Below are 16,131 nucleotides of genomic sequence, written 5' to 3'. Positions count from 1 at the left end.
CAAGTGCGTAAGATTATAAACTGTATTTCCTCATCATTGGTAACAAAATAATATTGCTATAGGATATTTTACTTGACGTGTGTCTAAAGCATTTAACATAATACCATGGCAAGATTGCTTATTATTTAAACTAAAATACTCTTTAACCACTACATGTTATTAACTTTTATACTTAAATCGTATATAGAAGGCAGATTCATTTCTGTAAGATACAGAAACTCAATTCAACTTATCGCAACATCAAAGAGAAACTTCCTGTTCCTTTCTTAAATTTCCTTAAGCTTAAAGTTTCACCAAACTCGTCAAAATCACTAAATGTTGCAATTGGTTTTGTAGTTCAAAATTCATAACATTTTCAATTTTAGCTTTAAAGATTGAATATTTATTTCAAAGCTTATATGAAGTGGATCTTAAATAATTTCCAAAAAATAAAAATTACACAGTATGTGAAATTGTTTTTAAATACATTTAAAATTATATTTTTAACAAAATAGGATATTATAAACTGAAAATAAAGATTAATTTTCCATTTAAATGGTTATTGATTTTAGATATTATATGGTATTGTTATTAAAACAAACTAACTGTAGGGATTCGACATTACGTTGGTATATTATTACTATTTTCTACGAACAATGAAATGTGTTCTAATATCTTAAGCTATTTATAACACAAAGCGCTATTGACACTATTCTACGCTACGTTGGTATAATAGCGTATACATTATACCGCTGTAGCATTTGTACCTTTGCGATGTTTTCGCTTAAAATTAGCTCAACCATCCGTATCAAGAAATAACTAATAATAATAATATTAGGTACATAAACTATCTTCAGAAAAAGATTGGTATTGATATATTTGTGTCCTTCGCTATCGGAATCGTTTTTCGTTTATGTACAACGATTTTGTTTTCATTACTCAAAAACGAGGTGCAGTCGAAACCTATTATATTTGGATGAACGAGTTCTTGCGTTGATTTTTTATTTATAAGCTAAAAAAGTTTCTGAAATTTAAATTAGAAATTAACTAGGTATAATCAATAATTTATAAGCTTTTAAGTAAAAAGTTCTTATTACATTACTTCGAATACGTTTATTATAAATTATATTTTGATATTCTTGTATGTTCTTTTCTTTTCATTTCTCAAAAGTATTTATTTTTAATACTTTTAAACTAGTACATGCTGATATTATTATATGGTATTATTAGTAATATAGTACGAACTATGCAACATTATAAGATTAAACTAAATTTTATGGAAAGAAAGATTAAATATTAGTATGGACTTATTATAGGAACCTTTTATTATATTTTTAAGCTTTAGTTTTAAAAATTGAGCACTACATATTTTTAATTACAAAATAATTTAGGAATTTTCATGATTTTCACAAAGTTTATTTAAATTTGAACTTCAATAATATTAAAAATGTTTTCTTGTGATATTTACAATAGTTATCATTTTATTCACTACATCCTTTTGGACTTTTGAAGTAATATTTATTATTATAAAACGTAAATTGGAAAAAAAACATTTTTTAACAGGACATAATAGAGAGCTAAAATATTTTGAAAATGATATATCGTGTCTACAAAATAATACTATAAATATTTACAAACGAAAAAATCATTTAAAATGTCTATGTTTTTTTTTTTCGAACACAAGTTAACAATACGGACATTAAGTTTTATTTAAATATTTTAGTTTTTATACGATAATTTTAAAATTTTTCTCCAGGTCCTTTCATCAAAAATCTTAAATAGATATGCAATTAACATCGAAAATGTTCGATCGTTTTTCCTCAACTCTCATGGTTAATAGTGTTAACACCAGTGGCGTAGTGCAGGGTTTCAGCTTAGTGTATGCATTGAAATAGTAAGTTAATAAAATCGTGGGGGGCTACGTCCCACACAACCCCCTATACACTTCTTAAAATTTAACTTGAACATACAATGACACAATGTTTTACGTGTTTGTTAATATATATTACGTAAGTACATAACACAATATTATATTTAATAAACAAATAAGAATAATTCGATAGACGACAGCTGACGATAGCGTATGCAAAACTGATCTCGCATACACGAATGACAAAAACACGACCGCGAGCATTCTATGTCTTGTTATTAATATTATCTATAAGAAATATAAAAATCTGTCGCTGAATGTCTGTACCCGTATGCAATCGCCAACGTGCATGCTGCGTACATAATGAACATGACAGGTACTAGCCATTAGATATAGCGGACTATAGCGCGGCGCGGCCGTAGTGTTGCGGATTAATCAATCATAATGAACTTCGAAGAAAATTCACAAAATATTATATTATGAAATACGATCAAAACATTTTTTAATAAATATATTACGTTATTAATACAAAAAAAACTATTTTTTCAATTTGTAAACACAGCATACGCACACGCTACGCCACTGGGTAATACTATCGCATAATGAAAAAAATAACAATTTCAATTAATTAGATTTAATTTTCAATCGAAATATCAGGCTAATTGAAAATTATAAATAGTAGTTGAGTTTATAAGTACATTAAAGTATATAGTACATTTTAAAATCTAAAAAAATTCTAGACAAAAAAAATTCTTCGTAATACCATTGCGTCTTACGTCATATACTCATATCCTATTTCACTCAGGAAATCAAGATGATTGAAATTTTATGAATTTAATTATTTTATCATAAAATTATGATAGTACTTCATTATATATTATATTATTGCACAAGACAAACAAAAAATATCAAATAATCAAAGTCCTTACGAGTATTACTTTTTTATAAACTTTGATCAAAATCTAAAATGACTACATTTTGTAAAATCCGTCAAGTTTTTCTTACTTATATTCAAAAGAGACGTATTTTACTTCAAAACTATATAAAATAGGTACTTTTAGATTTTCGAATAATACCACCTGCGTCGAATTTTCAATTTATTGCAATGTTTTATGTTTTGTTTGAAGCTCTATTTCCATAAGAAAACGTGTCATGTATAAAAATGTATGGCATGACATTTTTTCGATAATTTTTATATATATACATAGATCGCATACTATTACAATCTTTAATAACACCATTGTTTCGTTCTATCTTATATTTGCTGTTGACGTATACATGTGCACTGAAAAATAATAGATTCTTTTAAGAATTATTGTATGTACAAAATTTAATATTTAAATATTGGATATTATCCGAATAGTGTTTCAACTTCAGACGAAAGACGTTATTGACGTATCATGGCGTAAGATCTCATAAGTAAATTGAAACGCTAATTTATAAAAATAATCTACCTATAACATTAAGTATTTTTTATTTTAGTAATAATTTCAAACAAATATTTGGCCTAATTGAAAGCAAAAGAGTAATATATAACTCTGTTAAAATTTCATGTCGCTTAAATTTTTCATTTACAAATTATTAAAAAAAAAAAAATAAAACGTAATAATAACGTTAATCATGGTACATACTGTATGTATTATATATTTTATAAAACAATAATAAAACGTTTTAAGAGATTTAGATAAAAATAAAATAAAAACCTAACGTCTGTCTGTAGTAAATAACGTTATATTTTCTAAAGTTAAATTTTGCATTTAAATTAAATTATAGTCGAATGTGGTTTACAGTAAATAATAGAGTTTTAGATACTTGTTTAATTTGAAAAAGGAAACAATTTCCTTTGATAAAACTGCCTTTTGCTTTATTGCATCAAAGACTCGACATGTGTTCTATCCAAATAATTGACATGTCTGTTTTAACTCCTAATAATGTACAAAATCTAATACGAGTCGTACATTTAGATTTATTAAACATTTAAGGTTCTTTATACTGTTTATTTTTAAAGGAAATTGCTTTAACTTATTATCACCATGTTCATATTCTTTTGATATGTACGAGACAATAAAATTAGATTTTAATAAATCCAAAACACTATATCAAAATAAATTGGACTTAGCAGTTTATATATAACATTATACATTTTTGTATTGTATAATTGTTTGTTTTGTTAACAAAGTGTTTAAAATATGGCGTACCAACGAGAAACGATATTTTAGCTTTTATACATTTTAACGTATTGATTAATTTTTTATTTGTTTGTCTTGTAAAACAACATTAACCAATAGACCGAAAATCCGAGAACACCTATAGGCATTTCGTTATACCGATTGGTTTAAAAATTAATTCGAACACACAACAACAATTATTGGAGTTTGATCACGATTTTCCGAAAAAAGTAATTAAACTATCGAACTATAGAGATTCTAGCTGTTTGCGCATTACTATATATTCAAGAGTAATAATAAGGAGACGCCATCGGCGGTAATCGAGTACCATCGCTGTGTGATCGTTGTTTACAAAAAACGATTCTGAGCGGTGACGGTCGACAGCTTATATACTTCTAATGACGCTTCATAAATATTTTTAAGTAATACGGTTGGATGCACCGATATTTTTAAAACATGTACCTATAAGTAGTAATATTATAGCGAATATTTATGTAATAAAACCAATAAAAATCACTTCCTCCGCATGTTATACCTACCTACTATATCAATAAATTATTACTGTTTGTGAATAAAATTAATTACGGCTTTATTTTTGTTGGAAGTACTTTTAATTAATTTCTCCGTGTCGTTGTTATGATAACAACCACTGCATAGCTTTGGGCTCTGATCAGTGGGACACTAAAATACGATCATGTTGTTATTCCCGTTTTAATATTACAGTATTGACCGCGTTGGCGTAAACATAACTTTATGATTACTCACTGTTCAAAAATAATATTTATAACATCATCATTGATTAGTGTCATATTTCTGATTAACCAATAATATAATACATTACTCTTGTCATTTTTAAAGTAAAATGCTAAAACGTTATCGATGTTATTTAATAATTAATAAATTACTCGCATCATGAAAATAAAATAAGTATAATATAATAAAACTTACGCTTAAACGGAGTATATTTGTTTCTATACCATACTATAAATACATGATATTATTATTTACATATTACTTTCAATGACATTATATAATTTAAATGTTAATATTTGCATTAGTAATATAAAAAATTAGATATACCTACATGTTTTTATCAATTGAAAAACACAGAATGAATACAAATGATCTTTGTTTAATTCTTTTAAAATAAAACATTTGTAAAAAAAACCAAAAAATTCGTGAAATTCCTTATTATTTTAAACTTTTAAACAAAATTGTTCATATATTCCTTTTTATCTGTTCTCTTTTCTATTTCAGTATTTTTATGTTTTAGTTATAATGTTATACCTACAGCCATCTATTTATAATTATTGATATGCTTAAAAATATTCGTATGGGTGAGTACACATTAATGGTTTTAATTCTCTGGTTTAAATAATATTGATCAACGAGCTAAAAATAATTTTAGATATTCTTTATTGATAAAAATACTAAAAACCAATAATACAATTAATATTCCGATATAACAACAATTATTATTGGTGCACGTGTTTGAATATTATAATTAAATTAGAATACTGCCTTTTGTTAACAAAAAGTGTCCGAATTATTTTTTATTCAAATATTCATGTGCTCGAAGGTCACATATTACCCTAACCTTAAATAAGTAATTGGAATTAAATTATAAATAAACATAAAAACATAAGCAATCTAAGTACCCTTCATATCAATTAATTTTCTAAGATTGAAAAGTTAATGAACACAATAAACTAAAAAAAAAATTGAGGACAAGTTATAAGCTAAAAATAAGCAATCAATATTACCAATCAAGGTTATCTAGGTTAGAGATATAAAATTAACGTACATTTTTTTTGGGGTAATTTACCAAGAAAAGTTTACGTAAATTTACCATAAATTCTGTAAACTTAGTAAATTTTGATAATTCTGTACATTTGGTAAATTTTGATAATTCTTGTAAATCGCCATAGGGACACCCCCAGGAACTCTTCACTACTTCACTGCCTCTTTCAAGAACTTATAATTATTATAACGCTTGTTTTTATTATTTACTGAATAGTAAGATGCTCATGGTACTATAAATTTAATGAATGACTTTATATAAGTACCTATTGTAGTGTATTATTAATTTTTAATTATTAATATATTTTAAGTTATTTTATGTACATAAATATTAAAAATGTACCTACAAAATAAATTGCAAATTAGTTAAATCGGATTAATTAAGTACCTATAACATTAACATCAAAAATCAAAATTCAAAATAAATTCTAGTTTTTAGTTTTATTTGTCTTTTTCTCTAGTTATACCTATACAATTATAATTTAATAATAATAAAAAAATATATTAAAAGCATATAGTTGTAGGTAGTTATAGGTATATATTATATATTATGGTAATACACTATCGGTATAGTTGTGAGCATGTTGAACTTTTACGTTTTAAGTCTATATTATCAGCTATTATATTCTATTGATATTTTATGAATATTCACCTCGTTAAGACGTTTAATTTGAGGTATCACATGATAATTTCGGAAAAATCGGTAAAAAAATCTTTGGTAAATTTACGCGGTAAAAATTTACCCAGTTTACATCTCTAATCTAGGTACATACTACACATTATACAGTTAAATAATAATTGTACATTCACAACTATTTAAATCATTACGCATGATTTTTTTCCGGTTATAATATAAGTACATAATATCTTATATAGTAGGTTTTTATATTCACGCATCTTTATCTACGTAGAAAACATTATATTTTATTATTTAGGCTGTCTTTCATATCATATATACTGAAACTTATTTAATTTGTCGAAATTTAAAGTATTTAGTAGTGATCACCGATTAGTAAACAGAGTGTGGTAGATTTTTAAGTAAAAATAATAAGTAATCAACGCAAAAATCCACAAATTGTAGTTAATAACTTTAAATATAGTAAAGCGTACAAAGTTAAAATAAAGTACGTTGGAAATGTATTGACAAATTATGTAAGGTAAAAGTATTCACAAAAACAAATTTCGATCGTGAAGTATTGAACAGGTAAAATGAACACAATCACGATGCTGTAAATTAAAATAGGTACATAAATCAGCAATGTCGATTAATATTTTATACGCAAAAGAAAAGCGCTAGAAGACCAAAAACAAGAAAATCGTTTTACAAGAATTAAGACATAATGAGTGTGTTTAATAAATAATAGAAAACGACATTAATAGAATAAGTAAAAAGATGCAAAACTCTCTCAGAAAATCCAATATTCATTACTGAAGTACACTAAACTTTAAATATTTTAAATAGGTATTGAAACAAAACAAGAAGGACATTTCTTACTATTAAATAATGAAAAAGAAAATATTATATTTTTGTATTACACAGATTTAAAATTGTTGACTTCGGTAGATACTGTTTATACGGATGGAACATTTGATTATTATACACGATTATTTATGAAAATGTTTACTATTCATGTATTACAAAACGGCCACTATATGTTCCATTCGTATTTTGCTTATTATCGAATAAATTAATATATTTCTATTCTATTGTGTTTTTGCACTTTGTAATGTTGTTCTATTTGTCAAAAATGCAAAGATATTTGTTTGATTTTTTTTTTCCCCGGAAAATGTGGCTATTGATTACGTAAAAGCTATTATAAATGCAGTTTACTGAAGATTGGTCAGTAAGTAATATCATTGGTTGTAAATTTTATATATATACAACATAATAGTTCTTACAACTACATAGTAAATGTGGGTTATTTATTACTTTTGAATAATTCGATTTAAATTAGTGATTACTTGAAAGAATTAATTTCATAGGAGTAAAATGTTTTTTCAAAAGACTAATTTTGTTGGAATTTTTTTATATGTTTCGTCTTGGTCATTTTTTTAATTATTTTAATAATATTTCTACAGTATTATTGTAATCATAGAATAACTTGAAAAAATAGTGCGTAATAATTTAAATAGTTATAGGTATACAATCACTATTTAACTGTATAATGTGTACCATGTACATTGTACATAATATTATATACACATGGCACATTATAGTCGCTCAATGTATTAAATATTATTAAATGTTTACGTAAGGTTTCCCCAACTTAAAAATTCTATAAAATGTATAACTCACGTAAAAATGAATGCAGTTTTTTCTGATTAGGCGGAAAAGGGTATTGGTGCCAAATGGAAAAATCATCTTTGACAGGAACATTTGTATAAACAAGTTATTCACCACTAACAGTACTGTGGTGTAATTGAGTATCAATATTTATCAAATAATTTTTACGTCCAAATGAACTATAAAATATACGTGGTATGGTATTGGTAGTAATCGACTGTATACACTTTGATGTTCACTGTGGTTGTATATAATAGTAATATTATAATGACTTCAAGACGCACTCAAAAATATTAATAATCTAACCAAAACATACTGGCAAGACATGTTGGAGGAGACAAAAAAAACTCAGAGTAATCAAAACATCAATCACCCCATTGAAATCTCTCTCTACTTCAACCAGACACGAAAAAGTGTAGTTATTACAAGGACCCGGATTGGACACTCGTTTAACGTAATATATGTATCTTATAATCAAAGAAGAATGCCCAACCTGCGAACTCTGTGACAAACGTGTTTTTTGTACTTTCCATAAAACACGTCGTACTAAAATGCCCAAAGTTCAACAGCTCAAAACGAATTATTGGGAACTTATTCACTATAAAATAAGCACTCGGAGAGAAAAACTCGGAAAACATCTTCATGTTTTTCACGGACATGGGCCCATCAAAGTTACTTTAAGACAATTTATTTTATCAATTCCCCAAATGTTCAACATAATAATGTACTTCCGTAGAATTATGATTAATACTTATATAAAAAAAAACTAATAGCTAATGGACCTCGGACGTTGAAACCTTTTCAACTCAAAAATGAAAAAAAATTGTTATATGATCACATGGTAGTATTATTAAATTTACCATTAACTTTATTGCAAGTGCTGTATGATAGGCGATAGCTTTAAACAAGCGTTCCACGAACGATTACACCGCCTTTTTATAGGCTTCTAGGTACACACATAATATGCCTCAAACATTTCTACATAGCATGCATCATTTAGCGCCACTTTTAAAATTAACTTGTAATAAAATGTTATGTTCGCCTCCCAATTGAAAAACTAAAACGACAAACTTAATTGCAATAATCATTACTATAATAATTATTTAATATTAGAAAAATTAATTACGTACTTATAGCAGGGACTGGAACCTTAATTATTTTTACGGTTCCTCTTTCGGTTAGGTTACTAAAAAACTAAAATTTCGGTTTTGGTTTCTTTTCGGTTCCTAAAAAAATAAAAAATACGTTTCCTATTTTGGTTTTATACTTTTGTAAAAAAAAATTTGGTTGTGTCGATTTTTTAAAAAATATAAAATATTAGTAGTGTCAATTGACATCAAATATCAATTATGATAGGTCAATACCAATTTTCAACCAGATATTCTACTAACTGTTTATGTCAACGGAAAAGACTAAATAAGTAAAACAATTACGAAACTCTAATAATGTTTTGTACATTAAATATAACCCTGTTTTAAATAACCTTTATTGTTTTTTTTAAATTTTTATGCCTAGTTTATACTTTAATTATTATGTATTATTTACTAATTACCACTTATTGGTATTTCAAATTTTAAAATATCACCAACTTTTTATTTATTATCACCTCATATTATATATATATATAGTATACTATTTACTTTATTTAAAATCGAAATTAATCGTAAAAAAACCTTTACAAAATAGTAACGGTTCCGGTAAGGATCCAATTTTTAAATTAATTTAAATTAGGGTTTCGGTGAGGTCCCGGTTCCCGAAATTCAAAGGATTCCGGTTCCAAAACTGGTTCTTTTCGGTATGGTTCCAGTTCCTGACTTATAGGTATTACACGTATACCCAAATATATTATGAAATATCCTTAGAAATGGAGGCTGATACATAGCGCCCACTTAGAATCATTTTTCTCATGCAATGACTTATCGTTAAATTCAAATTTAACACACCAGTATAGTCTTTTTTAAGGGTGGTATCAGTTTCGGCCAAAATCGACCTTTCTCGTTCTAGCCAGTTATCCGTTTAGACCAGAACCACCATTTTGGTCGTTTTAAAATTAAGTCGGCAATGATTTTAAAACAATATTTGTGTTTCGTTTATCGTTATCTAGAGAAAAACTCAAGGGGGTGAAATACAATCTTTATAATACAGACTCGTAGAGTTGTTGCCATCACATACTACATTCTGATAACATAATATACACCTTTTTATTTCTCTATCAAATTAATGATGAAATAGTCGGCTACAATGAAGGAGTTTCCACGTTAATACAACAGTTATGTCTACAAGACGTAGGTATAAGTTAGTAGTTTCTAGTTTCGAGTTGTAGACAGTTTTAATTAAGAATATTTTACGATGGCTATGTTTATAAAAAAAAAAAGTAAGCGAGATAAAGAAATGGTGGCTTTTAATAAATATAAATACGATTCCGCTTCAACAAATTTAAGTACGGATGAAATTCATTGGCGATGCGTAAAACGTACGTGCTCAGCTACATTATATACACATCCAATTCTAAGGTGGTTGAATGAAGAGAATATATTAAACACTAGCCAGCTTTGATATAATCATATAATTAGTGTAGTAATACAAAATTAAATCGTCAAATAGTAAATGTTTCATGTAAAGGAAAAGGTACTGAAAATCTATACATACACGTACCTACAGCCGACAGTAATTATTTTAAAAGAATTATCAGAAAACATTCAATTTACTAATGGTTTAACTTCAAATGATTTTAATGTGATTAAAAGTATATCAAAATGACCAGCGTTGAAATTCCCCCAAAAATCAAAAGTTAAAAAAAAAAGGAAGGAAGACACGGTCGCAACAAAAAACGTGTACGTTTAAATAGATCCACCAAAATCACCACTTATAGGTATGGGTTAGTAAAAATCATGTGGAAAAATTTAAATAAAAAATGATTTTTATTATAACTGTAATAATTTATAATTGAAAATGTATTTTAAAAAAAGGCTTTTTACAAAAGTCTAAGTAAAAAATAATGATATATTATATTATTTTAAAACCATTGTCAATTTAATTTTAAAGTGACTAAAAAGGCTTTGGTCATAACATGTATCTGCGCGAAACAGTTCGCGCCCATTTTCAAAATTACGAGATGCATTTGTAATTTTTAACGTTTGAGTAATTCAATTTTGGTAGGTATTAAATGGTTAACATTAACTAGGTACGTACACTACATTTGTTTTTATACTTATTACTAAAGTATTATACATCTACGGATCAATCAACTGCAATCAACTTAATCTATGTAAAAATTTTAAATTAATGAGTTGGCAATCCAAGGAATAATTTTTCTGCCAAATCATGTGGTAAAATAATTGTACTTACGTGTATTTTGACTATAATAATAATAATAATATATAAATGTCAATTTAAAAGATTTGAATTTTTGAATCAAGAAAAATCAAACAATAAAAAAATATTTTATTTTCATATTAATTGGATTAATCTGTTACTTACCATTACCCATAAGTAATTATTTGTATTCTAATATTATATGTGCAATGTAGTATGTACATATTATAGTATTAACTATCTAAAATACAAATATTTTAGAGTAATTTCTAATACTTAACGATAATTTAAATTTAATTTTACATTTTGGAGCTTATATTATATTATTATTAAGAAAAAAAATTACTGATAACCTATGTACGTATATCGTATATGAAATATATTATATTTATATATATATTTAAAAGAAAAATCTATAGTATATATTTTTTTTTCATCTTATGGCCGTTTGATATGTGAAAGTCTCCGAAGTATTGCAATAGTTGACTTTAGTTGTTTGGTGTAAAGAAAAAGTGAATTAAAATAATCCTTTCAGTAAAAATACTGACGTAAATATATTTTTCGATTTTATTTTATTTGTATTTACCGTGAAATGTACATGTTTAATCCCTAGTGACAGCTAGCATTCCTAAAACTGTTTATACTCTTGCCAAAGGGAGCTCCGGTGGGAATTTCTTTGGATTTTGCGCCGTCTTAACCGAAGAAAATACTACAAAGTAGGTAGTTTTTTTTTTTAACCGAAAAACAAATTATAAACTAACTTGTACATTTTTCAATGATTTGGTAAACACATTTGAAAATTGTGTACAAATATCTGTTGATGTTCACAGCGTCAATCGTATAAATTGGTGATCGTGCTTAAAATAATAATAATATAATAGGTATAAGTTATACGCAACCGTTATAAGTATAAACATAACAATATATTACTAAAAATAATTTTTTGATCATTTCGATACATAATAATTATATACATTTATACATAATTATATACACAATAATTCACAGAAATAAATTTGGAATACAAAATTAAAAAATATATAATATTTATATTGTGTTCAAATTTAAAAAAGAAAAATACTCAAAAATAATAGTCAACATATATTATTTTTTTTTATGCCGTTTTTCATCATCTCCGGTAGTCGTATACAATAATATACTTGGATGCTTATAAGACTGCGTTAAACATCAGTGATCAACTATTTTTTTAAATCCACTTGCTCACAAACGATAAATATCGTACACGTTTATTGAACTACTAGAAGCAAATGCATTTTTTATAACAATTGTTATATATGTAATAGTTATAATTAATTAAATGATGATAATATTGTGCGAAACATGTGAATATTTTCTTATGGAGTTAGTTATTATTGTGTTCGGTATCAAAGTATAAAAAATGCAAACTAATTTCTAATTCCATGAGGAACTAACTGAAAATTATTCGACACACCTCTTGTAAAGATATAAGGGATCAAAATTAATATCACTGTGGTAACTGGTAATTAACAGTGTCCGTGCGCTTCGTATATTGATCAAGTTATACGTCATGAAATGTTCGACCACTCTATTTATAGACGCGCTTGATGACCTATTATGAGTAAATTACCAAAAGTAATGAATGGCTGAAATCCATGAATATTGCATCATGTTCTCAGCATTTACATTTAATTTAATGACTGTTCGATGCTTAGAAATGTCTAGATTAATTTATTCAAGTTAGGTTAACCAAGACCAAAATTAATACTGAGCGAAAAAGCGTTACAATTTCGGTGTTCGACAAGCATTAAATTAATATATTAATAACCATAACCACAATTAGTGGCGTACAAGCATGATAGGAATATGGGTTTTTGAAGAAAAAAAATACCAAGGCTCCAGTGACGTTACTAATCGTATAAATAGGGGAGGAAAGGGAATACAACTTTCCCGAAAATTTTTAGATTTGGAAATTTTTTTTAAATATATTTTTTTGTGTGACTTTAACCAATTTATACATTTTACCACTGCCCTAAAGTTTACGTTAAAATACGCCATTGATTTTGGCGTTCATACAATATTTTACTTTTGTATATATTTTAAAATCTCTTTCGTACAATCCGTTTCATTTTGGTATTTGAAAAGAAGAAAATTATGTAGATTTTGGATTCTGTGAGTTGGAAAGTAATTTGTATACGATTGAGTTGGGTGTTTTATTTTATTCGAAAAACTCTTTGAATTGAAAGGCCATGCCTAAACCAATGACAGTTCTACATCATACAACATACAAAAATCAGTGTATTTAAATTGAATAACACACTTTTTTTTCTAAACGACCGTACTGAATAACATGTTTCGTGAATTGTGACATTATAGTTGAAAAATATATATCAAATACATTTTTGGACTATGAGAAATGGTTTTGGAATAATAACATTTTTCCTTGGAACTGAGATTTTGACAAAAGTTTTACAGAATTATCATACGGCCAGATAATTATGTGTCTAATGAATGTTAATATTTTTAGTTTATCGAAATTGAAAAAATTAGCAGTGGTTGATAAAGTCGAGAGACTTAAATGGATGATGTCTGTGCACTATTTTGTTTTCTATCTTTTTTCCATCATAAAACTTTCCTACTAGCAATGACTTCTATCCAACATTATTAAATATTGTGTTTGTTAGTTAACATTATCTATTAGTAGTTACAATGATAATTAATTGTTAGTTTTTTTATGGATAAAAATTAAATATGAAACTAATATGTTATTAACATTCAATGTTTTCCTTTTACACGTTTGTACACACAAAAATGTAAATTATTTACATTATAGTCTCACCTATAAGACTGCAAATGTTGTGGATTTAAATTGATTTCGGTGTTTGAGTGTTTTAGATTAAATTTTGTATCATCGAACATTAATTTAATTTAGTTTTCTAATACTTTAATTATATTTAATATACAATTATTTTATATTTTATTTATACGTTATTGTTCCAATATTTGTAAAATAAACATGTTTTTTTTAATTTCAATGTAAAATGTTAATATGAAATGAAAAATTATTCTAGAGTCGAAACCTTTCGGTCGATTCAATAGAACAATTATAAATATGATTAGTTTTTGAAAAATATATAAATATTAATGTTAATGTAAAATGTTTATATGAAATTTAAAATTATTCTAGACTCAAAACCTTTTGGTCGATTCAATAGAATAATTATTAAAATAATTTGTACAAGAATACAAAAGTTAAGTATTTTAATAAAAATATTATAATTACAGTTGAATTATTAGCTTTAAGAAAAATTATTTAATTTATCTGTTTGGAACATTTGAATTTTTGTATAACGTTTTTTGTGATTAATATTTTGAAGTAAATTTAAACCAAAAGTATTGAAATGAGAAGATAATTTCGACAAAACAAAACATTGACTTGGAGACATGTATTATTCATCGTTATAATGTTATAACGTAATTTGTTATGTTTTTATTTGCGGTGAATCTTAATGATTATGAAAGAAACATTAACTACGTATTTGATTCAACTAGCACAAAATAAATGTCAATATTTTGAACCAAACTGACTTTGTTATTAAATAACTGTTCAAAATGGCCCACCGCAGTCAAGAGTCAATGTATTTTTTGACATAGACATGTGCGACTGCGGCCATGGCAATTATATTATGGTGTAATTTGTATAAATTGTGAATTTTTTTAGAAATTTGTAGAAAAAAATCGCGTACGACCACATGTCGCAATCGAGCGGTTTTGTACCGGACTGCAATGTGCTGAAGTAGCCCACCCCCTCGCTATCCCACCCACTAACATTCGCGCACCCTCCACCACTATTCCCCGTCTAAAACATTTGTTTGGAACAGCACGCTACAGTGGTTGTCGCTGACAACTAGTGGATCGATAAACGAAGACGACGACAACGGCGGATGAAAATGGAATCTGATCCACGTTAGATGACGCTACAAGCGCGTACTTATTTTTATTTCCAGCATACGTTTCTTAAATATATACGTCCTAAAACTATTAAATACATAACATCAATCCTTGAATTTATTCCTATAAAAATATAAACGCTAACACAAAATCTATATGTAATATAAATTTTTATTTTTTGAGAGAAACAGATGTCTAAGAAATGTTCACGAGACGATGATATTTGATTGGAAAATTGAATAATAATTAAAAGAAAAAAAAAGACAAATAAATATTTACGTGTAAACTTATTCTGTCATGTTCGCTGTGTTTTTTTTTTTCAAATTTGACAATCAAAAATGAATTACAGATAGCAAACAGTTTATATGTATATATTATATATTATAAAACTCGAAATTATCTGAAAGCGAATCAAACTTGGACGGATGAGACTAAACTGTAAATACTGTAAATAGTAAACACAATACACAAATTTCAAAAAACCATATCCCGACAAACGCGTTGTACTTGGTCTTGTCTAACGAATTCAAACATTTGTTAATGCAATTTTAAAGAGATTAACCTCTATCGTCGTTATATAATGTGATAACAATAATAATTACGTGTAGAACATAGAAATTGGACATAAGACTTGTAATTCTTAACCAACAATTTATTCCTGAAAAGCGGGTGCGTTGAACAATCGGTACATGCAGTCTGCAAAGCTCAACTGGACAAAATACCTATAATAATGTGTCAATATAAACGCTTGTCCAATGTTTATGATATAATATTGTGCGTTATTT

The 16,131-nt window shown here is 26.5% G+C and overlaps 1 long non-coding RNA gene across 2 annotated transcripts in view; it reads right to left on the bottom strand.

Moving 5' to 3' along the window:
• LOC113558576 overlaps positions 1 to 14,327 on the bottom strand; it is a 28,983-nt gene extending 14,656 nt beyond the window's left edge. For both annotated transcript variants that reach the window (XR_003405661.1, XR_003405662.1), the window contains exon 1: positions 14,235 to 14,327. This is a non-coding gene — a long non-coding RNA (uncharacterized LOC113558576). The remainder of the gene's footprint in view (positions 1 to 14,234) is intronic.
• Positions 14,328 to 16,131: the final 1,804 nt, after the last annotated feature.

This window comes from Rhopalosiphum maidis, chromosome 3 (genome assembly GCF_003676215.2).
Source record: "Rhopalosiphum maidis isolate BTI-1 chromosome 3, ASM367621v3, whole genome shotgun sequence".
NCBI lineage: Eukaryota > Metazoa > Arthropoda > Insecta > Hemiptera > Aphididae > Rhopalosiphum > Rhopalosiphum maidis.
The sequence above is the reverse complement of the archived record's forward strand: the minus strand, read 5'-3'. Positions and strand labels throughout refer to the sequence as shown.